Raw genomic sequence first — 14,727 nt, 5'->3', positions numbered from 1 at the left:
GAAATGGAGAGAGAGAGAGACCGACAGAAACCGAGGGAGGGGAAGCGAGATGGAAAAGATGGCAGTACGAGAGTTTTCGTAAGACAGGACGAATGCGAGAGAGTAAAAGATGCTACCGAAGAAGATAGGAAAAGATGTAATATGGTAGAAAAACTATATGGTAAAACAAGCAAGAGAGAATAAGAGAGATGAAAAGTAAGTGAAGGAGAAAGAATAAAATATATATATTTGAGACGAGCGAGAGCAGAGGTTGAACAAGAAGTGAGTGGGAGTGAGCGAGAACGCGGAACCTACTATCAAGCGTGTGGGGTTACCGTCTCTTTACTCTCCTAGTCGATATCCGCCCCCAACAACGCTCGTGCCCTACCCTTACTCAACTCCATGCAAGCCTCATTCTTCCAAGCGAGGAGAATACACCCTTACAGGATACATATATTTTGGCCTTTTTATCCCCCTCTTCTTTTAATATTATCATGATTTTGCGCGCTTGAATGCTCTAAGATTCTTTGACAATCAGCCGGAATTGAAGGTCAGAAAATTTTGATGTTCAATTCGTCTCAGAGAGAATGCTGATTAATCGAAAATCGGCTCTGAGATCAAATGCATTCTCCCTGACCTACTCGTCTGTTTGCTCAGCTCCTGACAGTGGGTAACATTGACATGGAAACTACCGACGGCGCAGTTTACATTTTTCATTCAATCTCACTACCGGACTACATATTCAATAGAATACAGAAAAGATAATCGATGGGCAACAAAATCTTCGGCAAAAACGTTCGAGTTTCTTGATTTCTCGTCGTTATTAATAAACTGTGATCTCTTGTATAAATTCTAAACTGGCTCGTCTCACAGTGTAGTTTTTATTCCAAATTTGGCTCCCCAATGTTGCATACGAAAGTCAAACTTGGCTTATCGTCGTTCCAATTTGTGGCGATTCCACAGAAAGAAAAAAAGAGGAACTTGAGCAACTTGATGCTCCTATCTTCATTTGTGTCGCACAACGTTTAAGAGCAGCGAAGGGTGATTTCAGTGCAAACCTTTGTGTCGCAACGATGTCATCTTCCTTTTGCGGCTTGTAAGCTTGCCAAAAATAAAAACGCCGAAAGCCACTGTTTTCTGCACCAGGGCCACCAGCAGAACTTGTTCCCCTTACTTTACATTCAGATTGTATGTATTTCGCTAAGGAAAGAGAGCACGGCGGTACGCATACGATAACAGACGACGGACTCCTGAACTCGGAGTCATTCGTTTCAATCCCCAAGTCCTCATCCATGAATATATACTATACCCATATATGTGTACATATAATACTTTGCGAATGAAACGAAATGAAGAAATTTATTGTGGCCAATGTTTGAAATTCGCCCTGAATCGGAAGCATAAAGTTTCACCAGAAAAATTCAATGTATATTCTCTCTTTTCCGTGCACACAGACTAAATATCCTGTTAAAATCCACATCATTTATCGACTTAAATACGATTCTCAAAATGGATGAATCCTTGAATACTTGTGAATCCTTTTCAACTTGTTTTACGTTCTTCCATTTTAACATTCTCATTGGAGAGGCAAAGCTTGTAGTTTTTACTATCAATTAAATTTTAACAATATCCAAGCTGAGTTAAAACTGTTGAACCATTCGCTTCGATGTGCTAACATTACGATGTATATATAAGTTGTTAATTCATTGGCACGCCTTAATCCGTTCGTAAGAATTCATAACATAGGCGGAACCTTGATTTCACATGGTTCAAGTGTGCAACATATTACGTTGATGAACAATTTTTGTTTCGTGTCGAACACTGGAGGAAACCCATATGAACAACTGTGGTGATCATCGAAAGAACTTACAGACAGTACGAAGCACCCAAGATTATGTTTTCCATTCACTTCGCATTCTAATTAAATTATAATCCCCATTTAATGTCATAAAGAAACTGACTGATCGATTTGTATATTTGAATACTTCGAATTCTAATTCAAATGATTTTCGTTTAGTTTTTTGGGAGGGTTTCATTGACTCGAAAACACAAAAATGATGCTCGAATTTAGGAAAATTCACGCTCCCATCGGCCTTTTATTGAAATTCATGTAAAACGACGTGCTACGTGTATGTGCTCTCTCGGCGTCGTCCAATGTTCTATAAGCAAGCTCGTCCACGGGTATTCATGCATATCTGATCGGGAGGGAGCTTCGTGTATTCATGTGCATCTGTGTATCAGAATACTGGAAGAAAGAGAATCGCGAGGGAGATATTGTCACCAGAGCGCGTGAACACGAAAGCGGGCACACGCGTGAATACTCGCACACATTTTGGGAGAGTTGCGAAATAAAAAGGATAAATCTCTGTTACGATTTTAACCAATGAAACAAAATCAATTGTCCGAGTGGACATGTGTGAGACGATTGGAGACACATGAAAAATCGAGCCATTGAAAGTTACGTGCTGGTGAAAGAACGAAGGTTTTCGTTTGTTTGTAACTTTTTATAAATAACGAAGTACCCTCGGTACGTAGTGAGTCAGAGAGTTTTAGTCTTCAATATGAGTAACGTAGTATATATTTCGGCAACACCGTAGTCCCTGGGTTAGTGTACGTGCTCACGTACAAGCATTGAATCTACGTATAGTCGCGTATAGGAAAGTTTACAATCGGCCAGTACCCAGCTTCTGCGTGTTTCTTTTTTCATCAGTGGGTAAAGAAATCCGAAGTGTGTACGGGAAAAGAAACATCCGTAACCTCAAAGAAGACTTTAAAAATGATTAAATTGACGATGTCTTCTTTTCATATTTTCTATTTCTTATTGTTTCCGAAAATAATTGATGCATGAAACGCACAAAATGTTCGTTACAAATGTATAATAATTCTTTTGCAATACTTTGTTTCTATCGTTGACTCAATTTGCGCATGTTCAGACGGTTTTGAAAGTGCTGCTGTAACTTATATTCGAATGAAGCGCCATAACCTACAACTCTGCGGTGTTGCCACATTTGCGTGGTGCTCAAAAACCTTGTCTTATTTCCAGTCATTTCTTAGAACACAAGCAAGCTTTGCATGTTTTCCAAAAAGAAAAATCTTCATTGGACATTCGTTTATATCTTCTCCAAATTTTATCAAAATCTGTTTGTTAACTTCAACGTTATAAATTAAAAAGTGCGTCTGAATCACAGATTCACATAAGACTCCATGTTGACTACTTCAAATTAAATCATTGATATCTCTTTTCAAAGTCAACCAAAGGTCACAAAATTTTAACTGAGTCATTTTTCGAAAGATTTTGACATCTTTACAAATTTTTATAATTTTCTGTTTGTTAATTAATTTACCGAGGGTACTTCCTTATTGGGAATACAACGTCGCAAATATTATTCCACCGCTAGATAATTCCATTTGATTACGTACTAAAAGTTCAACCGGTGTATCGATCTGAAATCTCACGATCGCTACCTGTTGTATACAGCTTTTGATTCGAGTAATTTGCTGTAATTGGAAATTGCATCTGCGCCAAAATAATTTCACGGGTTTGAGAAACAAAGCTGTCGGGGTGAGTGTACTGCTTGCCAATAGAATGCCTCAGGAATATACTCAATTGCTGCACGATAAAGCGTTTGAGGAATGTTTGACGGTATTGAAGAGAGGGACAGTAGTATTTTTGTTGTTTGCAAAAACAATAATATTAATGAAATCAGTTTCTCATCATCATGCGACATTTTTTTGTGCCTCTCGTTCCCTAACTGTATTTAAGTTTTGTTATTCAAATGCTTATTTCTTTTCATCATTCGGGGTTTGAAATTTCGATCATCGCTTCCATAGAATTGAAATAACTGGGATACACTTTCATAAAGAACTTTCATCTTTCATTCAAAATGAATGCTACTGTAGTTATTCCTTTTTCGTTTGGAATAAATCTGAAAAGATTTAGAGTTTGACTGGAGTCAATCTGAATTTGATAGTGAATGATCATACAAAAGAACTGAAGCTTCAATGCGGACAGAGAATGAAACTGTGGGTAATCGGAACAGTGGATGGTATTAGGCACGGGCAGTAGAATCGACGTTTCTAGTTCAAAAACGAGATAGGTTGGCGCATCGTCGTATACATGACTGGCCTTGTTGGGTGGAGTGTCTCAGTATGGCGCTTGCCAATCTCAAATCCACTATCACCGAATGGCGCTTAGCGATTGTAGCAACGGGCTCGAGTTGGATGAAAGAGACAACCAGAGAGCTAAAGACACGAAGTGCAGTGAGAGAAACACGAGATAACAGAATCCTCATTTAGGTTTTTTGGCTTGGGAAGACTACAATTACTGTCATACAAACCATTCAGATACAACGTTTAATAGCACTTTTTATCGAAATTATCATTAAACTAACATCCGTAGATGAACGACTGGCCCTTACTTTCAGTTTTTTGATGCTCAATGAATATTTGATATTTCTATGACTCATCTTCTAGTATCGATATATTCGATATTTTCAACTTTGCTATATTTTTTTCTATGACCATTTGATTTCGCATTGATAAATATTACGACTGAAGTATCTACGTGGAAAAGGAGAACGAGAGGTTAAAAAAGAGGCAGCTTAGTTGTAGGTAGGATTAGTAATGATGTTATTTGCGGGGCACTAAGTCACACGACTATGAGCCTCTAGTTGAGAGGTAATATCGCAAAGTTTCTATCCCTCTAATACATCTAAATATATGTCTAAAAACACCACGATTAAACACATTAAATACGGAAGCCCTTCATACGGATTACGAGGTACAAAATGTTGTTAAAATCTATTTAAAAATCACTCGAAACTTTAAAGAACGTTCTTTGAAACCTTTAGTACGCTCTTAAATTAGCGTCAAGTATCCTAAGGACGCAACGGAGTAAAATCTTGTGAGGTGAACTGTATTAATGCGAGCAGGAGAGATTGAGAGCGAGAGAGAGAAATCGACTTGTGCTGACGAAATGGCCGAGTCGACTCGGTTTTCCATTGCTCAGAAATACGTAACGATAGTGCTACAAAGATAAAATGTTGAGCAATGTTCGAAGTTAGGAGAACTTCCACGCCCTACGAGTGGTGATAACTGTGTTAATATGGAACATGAGATAGTACTATACGGAAAATTTGGACAATAAGCAATGAGCCGATATATATTGTGCTAAAATAGCTGGTGCATTATCAAGAAATACGTAAGGTGAGAGCTTCAATTTAGGTGCGTGAGTACCGATTGTCGATTCAGAAAACAATCGAACCATTTCCTTTTTTTAAACACCTGCTAGGAAAAAAATGTTGTATTGCTCAGTCTTCAAACACGTGCTAATTGTTGACCCGAAATTTTGGACTCACTCGAATCCCGTCCTAATTCGGAACACTGAGATGAAATTTCAAAAATTGATCGTCGATTTTTTAACAAAGTAAGCATCTAATTTCATTATCGTTCGTATCAAACGGAATAATCATTTATCATCGCTATCGAAGTCCATACTATTTTGAAAAAAGTATTTTTCCATCTCCGTGGCCGATTGATCCCACGATTCCTACTGTACCCGGAGAGAAATTCGCAACATTCGTAGAATTGACAATTCAGTATAATTTTTTTTTTTTTTTTTTCATATGAGAACTGGTTGTCAACGGTCTACAAAATAACCGTAAATTCACAATTGACTCGTCCTTTACGAAGAAATCAACTGAAGACTCTATTCAAAGGGAGTGCGCGCAGTGTGTTCATAATTATTGTGAACGATTCAACGATTGATATATCGGAGGCTATGAAGTTTATCCTGACGCCCATATATGTATGATGAGAAAACGTCCTCTGAGTTATCTTATATGGAACCGAAATCGAAGTTTTGATACCACCCCTGTTGGTGAAACATCAAAATTGATTATGAGAACGTGAGAGTGAAGGATACCGTTGAACAATCGATGTATACAATCGTAAATATATAGTCGTGCATGTGTCCGGGTGTGTGTTTGTGTGTGAAGATGCAAGTTAGGCCACAAATTCCATGACGCTGCCCTTCGTGGCTTCCAAGCGACCGTGACCGATATACACAGTAAGCACTCTCGTAACCGACTATGAATTTTCCGAGGAGAACTAATATCCTTAACCGAACCGCAACTCTCTCGTGGCAAGTTTTTAAGAGGGCGAGATAGGATTCGTACATAGCCAAAACAGATATATACAAAAGGAGGAATGAAAAAGACAGACGGAGACAGAAAAGTATAACTATATGCACCTATCGGTGTTATATAAATATATGAGCCACGAATACAAAGAAGAAGGCAGAATGAAACGGAGGTCGACTCAGCACTCAAGCAGATATGATGTTTCGTCAAACATATTTCATCTCTTTTTGTAATCTGGCAAGGCTCGAGGAGACCAGCTGCGAGCTTGATATTAATGGTAATTGCATCTTACTGGGTTTAATATAGAATCATTTCATTATAATTACATTTATGAAACGTTAATGTGTATATATCAATGGTGTAGCCTACCTGGCCTCGGGCAGGGGAGGAATGAGCAAGAAAAAATTAACAAAAGGAACAAGGTATGTGACGTTGCAAAGACGCAGAGAGAAGAAGAAGAGAGAGAGAGAGAGAGAAGGTATTCCAAGCTCTGATGTAATTACGACACTGGTTAGTCCTTCATGGGGTCTACTGGTCATTCACGCGGTGGCCACGAGGGATGAAATTGTTCAATATCGATTTATCGATACTTAGATACTATGTATAAAGGAGCTGGGACAAAACAGGGTATTTAAAAAATTGCGGAAAATTGTTTCCTTTTTAATCTGGCAATTGGCTACTTTTTTTGGAAAAAAGAATGCTTTCAAAATTTCAAAATAAATAAATTCGAATAGGGAGAAAAAGAGGAATTAAAAAGAAAAATGATAAAAATTGGAGAAAAAAAATAATTTGAAGGGACATCGATTCTTTGGGGACTGTTTGATTAAAGAAACAGCCAAGGTGAATTGGATTGAAGTAACAGTAAAAAAAAATGTCATTAATTTTTGAAGGGTATCCGATTGTGCCCCGAGAATTTTTTTTTTTCGAAAATTTCATGAATTCCAGTAGAGCTCTTGGTGTTTAAGAGTAAGCATGAAACTTCTCAAACTTTTGGAAATCACGATATCTCCTTAGGTACCTTGATAAAAACTTTATCAAGGTAAAAACTCTATCGCCTTAAATGACTAGCACGTATGCAAACTAGATTTTTTTTGCTGAAAATGAATTTGCTATTTGAAGACTGGTTCTATTAAAGAAAATCGAATTCATGGCACGTGAGTGTAGGAATATTGAAGAAAGCACTTGAGCAATGAAACATTAATTCTATGTTTGTTGATGCAGTATCACGTGTATAGATATAGATGTTGGGATATGATTAGTCCGCTGTTTGATCGAGAGTTTAAGTCAGAAGCACTACATGGCAAATCACGGATAGCAGATCCGTAAAAGTCTCAGTAAGTATACCCCGGAAATTTTCAGCTCCACTTCCTAACTTACTTAGGTTGCAAGACCGTGCTTAAATCCTCCTTGGTGTTAAGTATTATATAGCGTGGGCGTTCGTAAATCACTGGTTAAAATCCAATTTCATTTAAGTGATCGGCGCGGCCTCCCGACACTGCGTCTGACGTCGTCACACGCGAGAAAGCGACACACGTATATGTATATGTATATCGTGGCGAAAGAAAGTACTGTCTGAGCTGCACTAAAACTGGTTACTTGCGAATAATAAACTCGCTGCCGACAGCAGTGACACACATCACACTGAACAAACTCTTGGTGCATAGCTCATTGTGTAATTTAGAAACATATCAACATTGTGTTTATATATGTACTCCAGCAAATATGCGGAAGGGGGTGTGGTTCGAAAATTCAAAGCAAATTATTCGGAATATGTACTTCACGTGATGGAAATTTAGTAATTTTTTTTTTGCAATTGTGTTTATACGAAAATGTGTAAGAATGGCCATGGCAAAATGAGCACTGGAAGTGGGTCCTTCGTAAGATTTCTATCTTCCTATAAAACATCCTGAGCGAAAATTTTGGTGGTTCAATTTTTTTCGTCTGCGGGAAGTCTCTCAAACTGGGCATATTGTTTTTTTTCCGGGCATACTCAGACAAAAATAAACAATAATTCTTTTTCAATCTTTCATCTCGATTTTTACGAACTCGCGCTAAAAGTTTTGGACTAAAGGTTATTTCGCAAAACGTTTCATTCGATACGTTCTCTGTTTTGTGCAAATAGCGAATCTTCCCATGTTTGGATAGATAACATTCTGACAACGAATGAGCAAAGTATCATCATAATTAATTACTGTCTTAAAGTTGTTTTGTAATTACAGAGTTCCACACTCGAGCTTCTTTCCCCTCTCGCTCTTGTTATGCATAGTTTGTTGAATTTTCATTCCGTAGAAAATGCAACAAAGGCGTCACTTGTCTCTGCTGATGAAATTGAAAGAAGGGACGATAATAGACAAGAGTTTTCTGCAAAAGAGGGATAGTGGGAGCACGGTAAATATTTTAACTCGATTTCCTTCTCTTTCATAAAGTCGTCTACACAAGGCCAAAGTATAGTAGTGTACGCACTGAATTGTGCCGTGGAGCAAGGTACTCGAAGGAGCGAACAGTAAAGGACTGCGTCTTAGAATTTTATTTTACGACATCGCGAGTGTGATACGGTTAACGAAGTTTTCCGTTTTTCTTAGAATTGCATCAATCCAGAAGACAAAACACTAAAGGATAGAAAATGGATAAACAGAAAATGGAGACTGACAGAAATACCAAATGAACAAATTCTTCTATATATATAAAACAATAATAAAAATCACAATTATGCATTGAAATATTATTATTGTCCATAAATTGTTAATTTTTTTGATTTTGTGTGTGTTTCCATAAAACTAGAATACACTCTGAATGGTGAACTTTCATATCATTTTTTTATGTCTATCGACGTTAAGTCGAATAGTTATGGTATTGATAAGTGTGTATCGATGAGTTTTTTTGCTTTGTCGATGAAAATAATACGAGCACATTGCTGGAATCTGCTTGTTGAGTGCTTTTTCTACAAGCAATAACAATATAAAAATTTTGGGTCACTGTGACATCTGAAACGAAAGATACGAACAGGATAGTCACCGGGAAATAAAGGAAAAACGACTAAAAGTATTGTTCAAATCAGCGCCAACCCCAGACGGCGCATCGAAACGTGTCGTGAATTCTTCAGTTTATACTGAGCGAGAGTATTTCATAGTCCCTTTTCTCAGAGCAGTTCTGCCTGGGATGGTCCCGGGACACATCGATATTCTCGAACTATAAAGTCAACCACACAGAGTCAGTATAAATAAACGACCGAATCCAAGTTCGATATTGCTTCTTTGCGGAATTCGATGTTGTCCGGAGAATGAAAAAGTCTTATCTTTCTTCCAGGAATTATTCGTATCATCGTATTTCAATAATGAATTTTTATTCCCTTCTACGTGAAATTAACTTGACGTACATTGATTTTGATGCTATTGCAAATCGAATTGGATGTTATGTTGTTGCGCACATTTTATCTAAATAATAATTAATATTTTTCGCACAAATATCAAAAGACAGAACCGAATGTGAAATGTAGGCGACGATGATAGTTGCGAGTTCAAAAAGCACGCCCCCAAATACGTATATCAATAAGAGCATCCGATTGTATCAAACTATATAACTCTTCCGGAATTTTTCAGTATCTCTGTGTTCGTCATTCTGTGAAATAATTTTTCTTACTTTCCCAAATTTCGTTATTGTATTATCACCCAGAGGCGTTCTACATTTATCGAAAGGAAAAGTTAATTTGTACATTTGCCGAGAAAAATAATCACAGTTCATATGATCACAATTGACAAAGTTGTGCCAACTATCATCTGGATACTCTGCCCTCATAGTTACGGGGGCTGTTTCTCGGGGCGACAACCGCAACGCAGTAAGACATGCACCACTGCGTACACATAACAGTGAGCAGTGAAAGGGCAACAGTGATATAAACCTGGTTGTACTTCTATATGTCGTGGCCAACAGAGAAAGACACGTAGATAGTAACACGAACAGTGACTCTCAGTTTCTCGTGTCAACCGCAACGGACAACGAAAATTAGGGGTTGGCCCACTTTCTCTCACGATCATCGAGAGATCACTTCATGACCTGCTACTTAAGGCTGTGTTAATGAGGCAACGGACGTGAGCTACCACTAATATATCCTCAAACACGTAGTTCGATTCGGTTAGCTTTTTTGTTTCTTAAGGTGATAAATCAGTCGGTATTTGCAGATCGATATTTCAAAAGTTGATTTTTGCCACACCGTTTAACCGATTATGTTGAAATTAGAACTGTGAATACAGTATTGTGCCACAATTGGGATGACATGGGGGTTTTTTGAAATTTTGATTTTTTTTTTACATTTCGTATTACCATCTGAGTAATTGTAGAATAACTCAGTAAATATCTATCGAATCGTAATTTGGCGAATGTCATCCCAACAGCAATAAAAAAACACATTTTGAGCCTTGTTGCATCAAAATCGATGATGAAATGAAGGAGAAAGAAGCTTTTAAAAATTTATTGAAAAAATTATCGACATTGGTTTATCGAAATGTGCGCAACCATCAGTTTCTGAAAAGACAAACGAAGAAGCACAAGAGAAAGTGGCGTTTAGTATATGTCATGGATTTGACAGAAAGTCTTCTTGTGCAGTGTAGTGCTATGGAAAAAGTGTAGTGCTGAAGAATAAAGGACAAAATATAACAGAGGAACGTGCTCGATGTCGAGTTTTTTTTTCAATTTGACTGTTTATCTATGTCTACCGCTTTTTCAAGCGAGAACCCAGCGGTCTTCACTGCTGGAGAGTTCAATTCTCATTGAACAACCAATCGATGAAAATCGTTGGCGATGTTCGGAAAGAACTAACGTTCTTCCGGATAAACAATATAAATTGTTTATCGAATTCTACCGCTTTTTGAAGCGAGCAGCAGTTCATACTGCTCATCCATCGGGTTCTTCGTTGAAACCTGATGGAAGCATCACGCCGTGACACCTGTCGGTAGTCTGCGCAGTAGCTCGTTTCGAGTTCTGCAGTACCGACAGGGAGGGGAGGGTGCGGCAACGTATGTTATCGTGTGATCCATCACCTTAAAACGAGATTGTGAAGCGGCTAACACTGGGCAACCATTATAAACTTTTCTACATTTTCATTGTTTTTCCCCCACAAGAATGATGATAATAATTGGAATGCAAATAAATGGTAGGTACGATTGATCGATTGGTTCTGTTACTGCTGCAGCCTCTAATTGTGACCACGCAATTTAGACAGATAGAATTGTATTCTCCGTAATTTATGAGTCACAAAACGATAGAAGCTGATATTTATTGAAAGAATCGAGGGTCACGTGGATAGATTGCCGTTCCAGAAACCAGTGCTTGACAATCGTAGAATCTGGTATTCTCATCGTATCACTCTCCCTGGAGTGATTCAGACTTCACACCACTGATTTATTTCTTTGGTATTGCAACCGTTTAATACAAAAAAGTATGCACTAAAAAAATTCCCTGCACTACAATTCCGACGTATGATTATTACTCCTAGAAGATTTCAAAAATTCTGTACATATTTTATTAACGGAGAGGATCGTATGCGAGATTTAGGGTAATATGAGGCAAAATGGACACATGGGGCAAAACGGACACAGTGTCCATTTTGCCCCATAAAGTTGAATTCCGGGGCAAAATGGACTTTCCCGAAACTGAAATTTCATAAAATGCATAAAATTTTTTTTTCGGTTCCAAATCATGTCCTGACCATAAATCCACGGTGACATCCCCAAAAAATTCAAGTTTCAGAGCAAAATAGATCCCAAACTACTTTTTCACTATCTATTCGCTTTTTTGACTTATTTTTAAAAACCACAATAGTAATCAAAGTACGAATAAGGAAAAATAGTACATTATAACACTAGGACGAAAAAGTTTTTCGTACGCGTGTTATACGAAATTTTATATTACGAGGTGCGGAAATGGGGGTTTTGTGTACGCGAAGCGTACGCAAAAGGGTCCATTTACGTACCGCGTGATATAAAGGTTTTTTATTCATTTTTTACTAAAATCACACTCATAGCTGACATATTCGTCTTCAACACTTGTACACAAGGTGTGTGCCCATTTTTTGCATGTTACACAGTAAATCCAATCTTCAGGGGACAACGAATATAACCCTTCGCAAAAAATGCAACAAACTTCAAAAGACGAGAACTTGGCTGTCTTGGTGAGCTTTTTTTTCTGTCTTCTGAATGTAGCTAAACTACTACATTTCGAAAAATGTCGATATTTGAATTTTTATGCCTCTTGGAAGCTGTGTCCGTTGTGCCCCGGAAAATTTTTTTGAAGAAATTCCGGAAACTAGAGCCATGAATCAATGGTGGAACTCCGATATAGTGCGAATACGATATATACCCCAGCACGATGGACCCAAAGTTGATTTTTTGCATTCTCAAAAACATGACAGAAATGGGATATAAGATTTGACTCTTTTTTTTTCATTTACATCCAAGGAATGGAGCCTGAGTGGTCCCATTTCTTTTCCCATATTACCGAGTTGACATTCTATTCGGGAACAGTCGCTTAGAACGGCTGTATTTCGAAAAATGTTGATTTTTCGATTTTTATGCCTCTAAGGGGCCGTGTCCGTTTTGCCCCCGAATTTTTTTTTTACGAAATTGGGGAAACAAGGACTTATCAATGAAACTTGCTTAAATCCTTAAGTGTCCATTTTACCCCATATTACCCTAATATATTCACATAGCGATGCGAATGCCGATTAGTCGGAAGAAAGTGACTGATTTTCTATCAAAGACATTGTACATTTTACAGAACAGTACCTTCTAGGTAACTTAGTAATTTTTTGTCTTAAATTATCATCGGGTTCAACTGTGTAAAATTCGAGCTCTCAGCAGTTATTTGTCAACGCGTAAATATTCCGGGAATTTGAAACATTGGGCGACTCGCAAAAAACCGAAGAAATTATATTATTTCATAATATGTATTAAAATTAGATACCATATATCTATGTATACGCCGCATCACGAGACGCAGCTTTTACGTCAGTGCAGACTGTTGTAAGAATCGTGAGACTCGTAGGTCAAGGCTGATAGAGGTTGAGAATCACTTGGTTCTACAGTATGCTGCATTAGGGTGGCTTGTTCTGATCCTCGTGACACATTATGCTCGCGCCATCTGCTGCGATTTCTCTACAACTGAAAGCTTCGAGGGGTCAGGAGCTTGACGTTGTTATCGTGCGGTAGCGCGGATTCTTTACTTCAGTTTCGAGCCAAACTTTGTACCATCAGGCTGCTACGTTACCAACTCATCTAACATTGCACATGGATTTCGGCTTCACGTGATTCACAAAGTTGCAGGCTTCGAGAGATAGAGAGAGAGAGGGCTTCGGGAAATATGGTGAGCTACAAACAGCTAATGTGCGCTCTCACTCGAGCTGACGACGAGAGGACTCGGTTAGAGGGTTTTGAATGTATACCGACTGTAAAATATGACTTTCCTTCCTGCCTCTTTCTTTCCCCTTTTACCTTGATTCTACTTCGAATCTTGTTCCAGATATCTTGAAATCATTAACTTTGCCACTTCATCTCTCAAATTGTTCTTCGATTTTTCCAACTCTTTTGTTCTCCTCGTTCATACTCGATAATGTCGCGAGTATCCAACATATCAGAGACACTCTAATCATCGATCTGTACGTACTATTGTCGGGAAGTTTTGAGAAATTCGGAAGCTTTTTTATAAGCAGCGCATAAGGCGTGTGCATAATTCATTATCAATCCATCAATTAAAATGGCGATGAATTCCAGGCTGTTGGAAAGAAATTTGTTAAAATTCGATAAAGTTTGATCCTAACGTAGTTACTAATATGACGAAGAATAGTTTTCATCAAGTATTTCCATTTAGTGGAGAAAGCTTAGAAAATTGACTCTGTCATTTTTCATAAATCTACAACAGAGTTAAATGCCTAGTGAGCCTATGAATTCCAGCAAAAACGTGCTGACATATATCAATTTATGGATTAATTTGCATCAAATCAATATTATTGATACACGCAGTTCACATTTGAGGTACAACTAAACAATTTTTTTTTATTATCCTCCTGAAAGATCAACAGTGAAACCCGAATAGTGTGTGTTGGATAAAGATACATAAGAAAATATGTAATCGCATGTTGTGCTCTGAATATCGAGTGACCTACTGTGCTCAATCGAACTCAAGATAAACGTTTTACAAACGGAAATATCTTGATGAATTTTACCGTCCGACAGTGGTAATAAGAGAGAATAATTGATCTCATTTTCAGATGCTTATACTCTGAAAGTAAAGAACTTTAACATTCCCTGAAAAATATTTCCGTTGAAAATATTTCAGGCTGAATGCTTCTCTTCTTCTTCGTGTATTGTTTCTTTCTCCATCGACCCTCAACATAAAAATAATAACGAAGCAACTAGCATGGATACCATACAAGAGATGAAAAATACACAGATATATGCACTCTAGTCTGTGGTTACTGTAAGGTATCACCGCTTTTTTCGCCTCGGGTATGAACAGCTGCCCCCCTGGCCGGGAAGAAGCACCCATGCTACGTATAATTTGATGATCCACTTCAACATCCTCGCCAGATTTTTCCACCTCGTCGAATTGGGAGCTG

General features: G+C 37.9%; 1 protein-coding gene across 4 annotated transcripts in view; it reads right to left on the bottom strand.

Annotated features, from left to right (window-relative positions):
- shaker (Potassium voltage-gated channel protein Shaker) overlaps window positions 1-14,727 on the bottom strand; it is a 203,604-nt gene that overhangs the window by 107,612 nt on the left and 81,265 nt on the right. The window lies entirely within an intron of this gene.

The sequence above is a fragment of the Venturia canescens genome, chromosome 1 (assembly GCF_019457755.1).
Source record: "Venturia canescens isolate UGA chromosome 1, ASM1945775v1, whole genome shotgun sequence".
In the NCBI taxonomy this organism is placed as follows: Eukaryota; Metazoa; Arthropoda; class Insecta; order Hymenoptera; family Ichneumonidae; genus Venturia; species Venturia canescens.
This window is presented reverse-complemented; position numbering and strand designations above follow the sequence as displayed.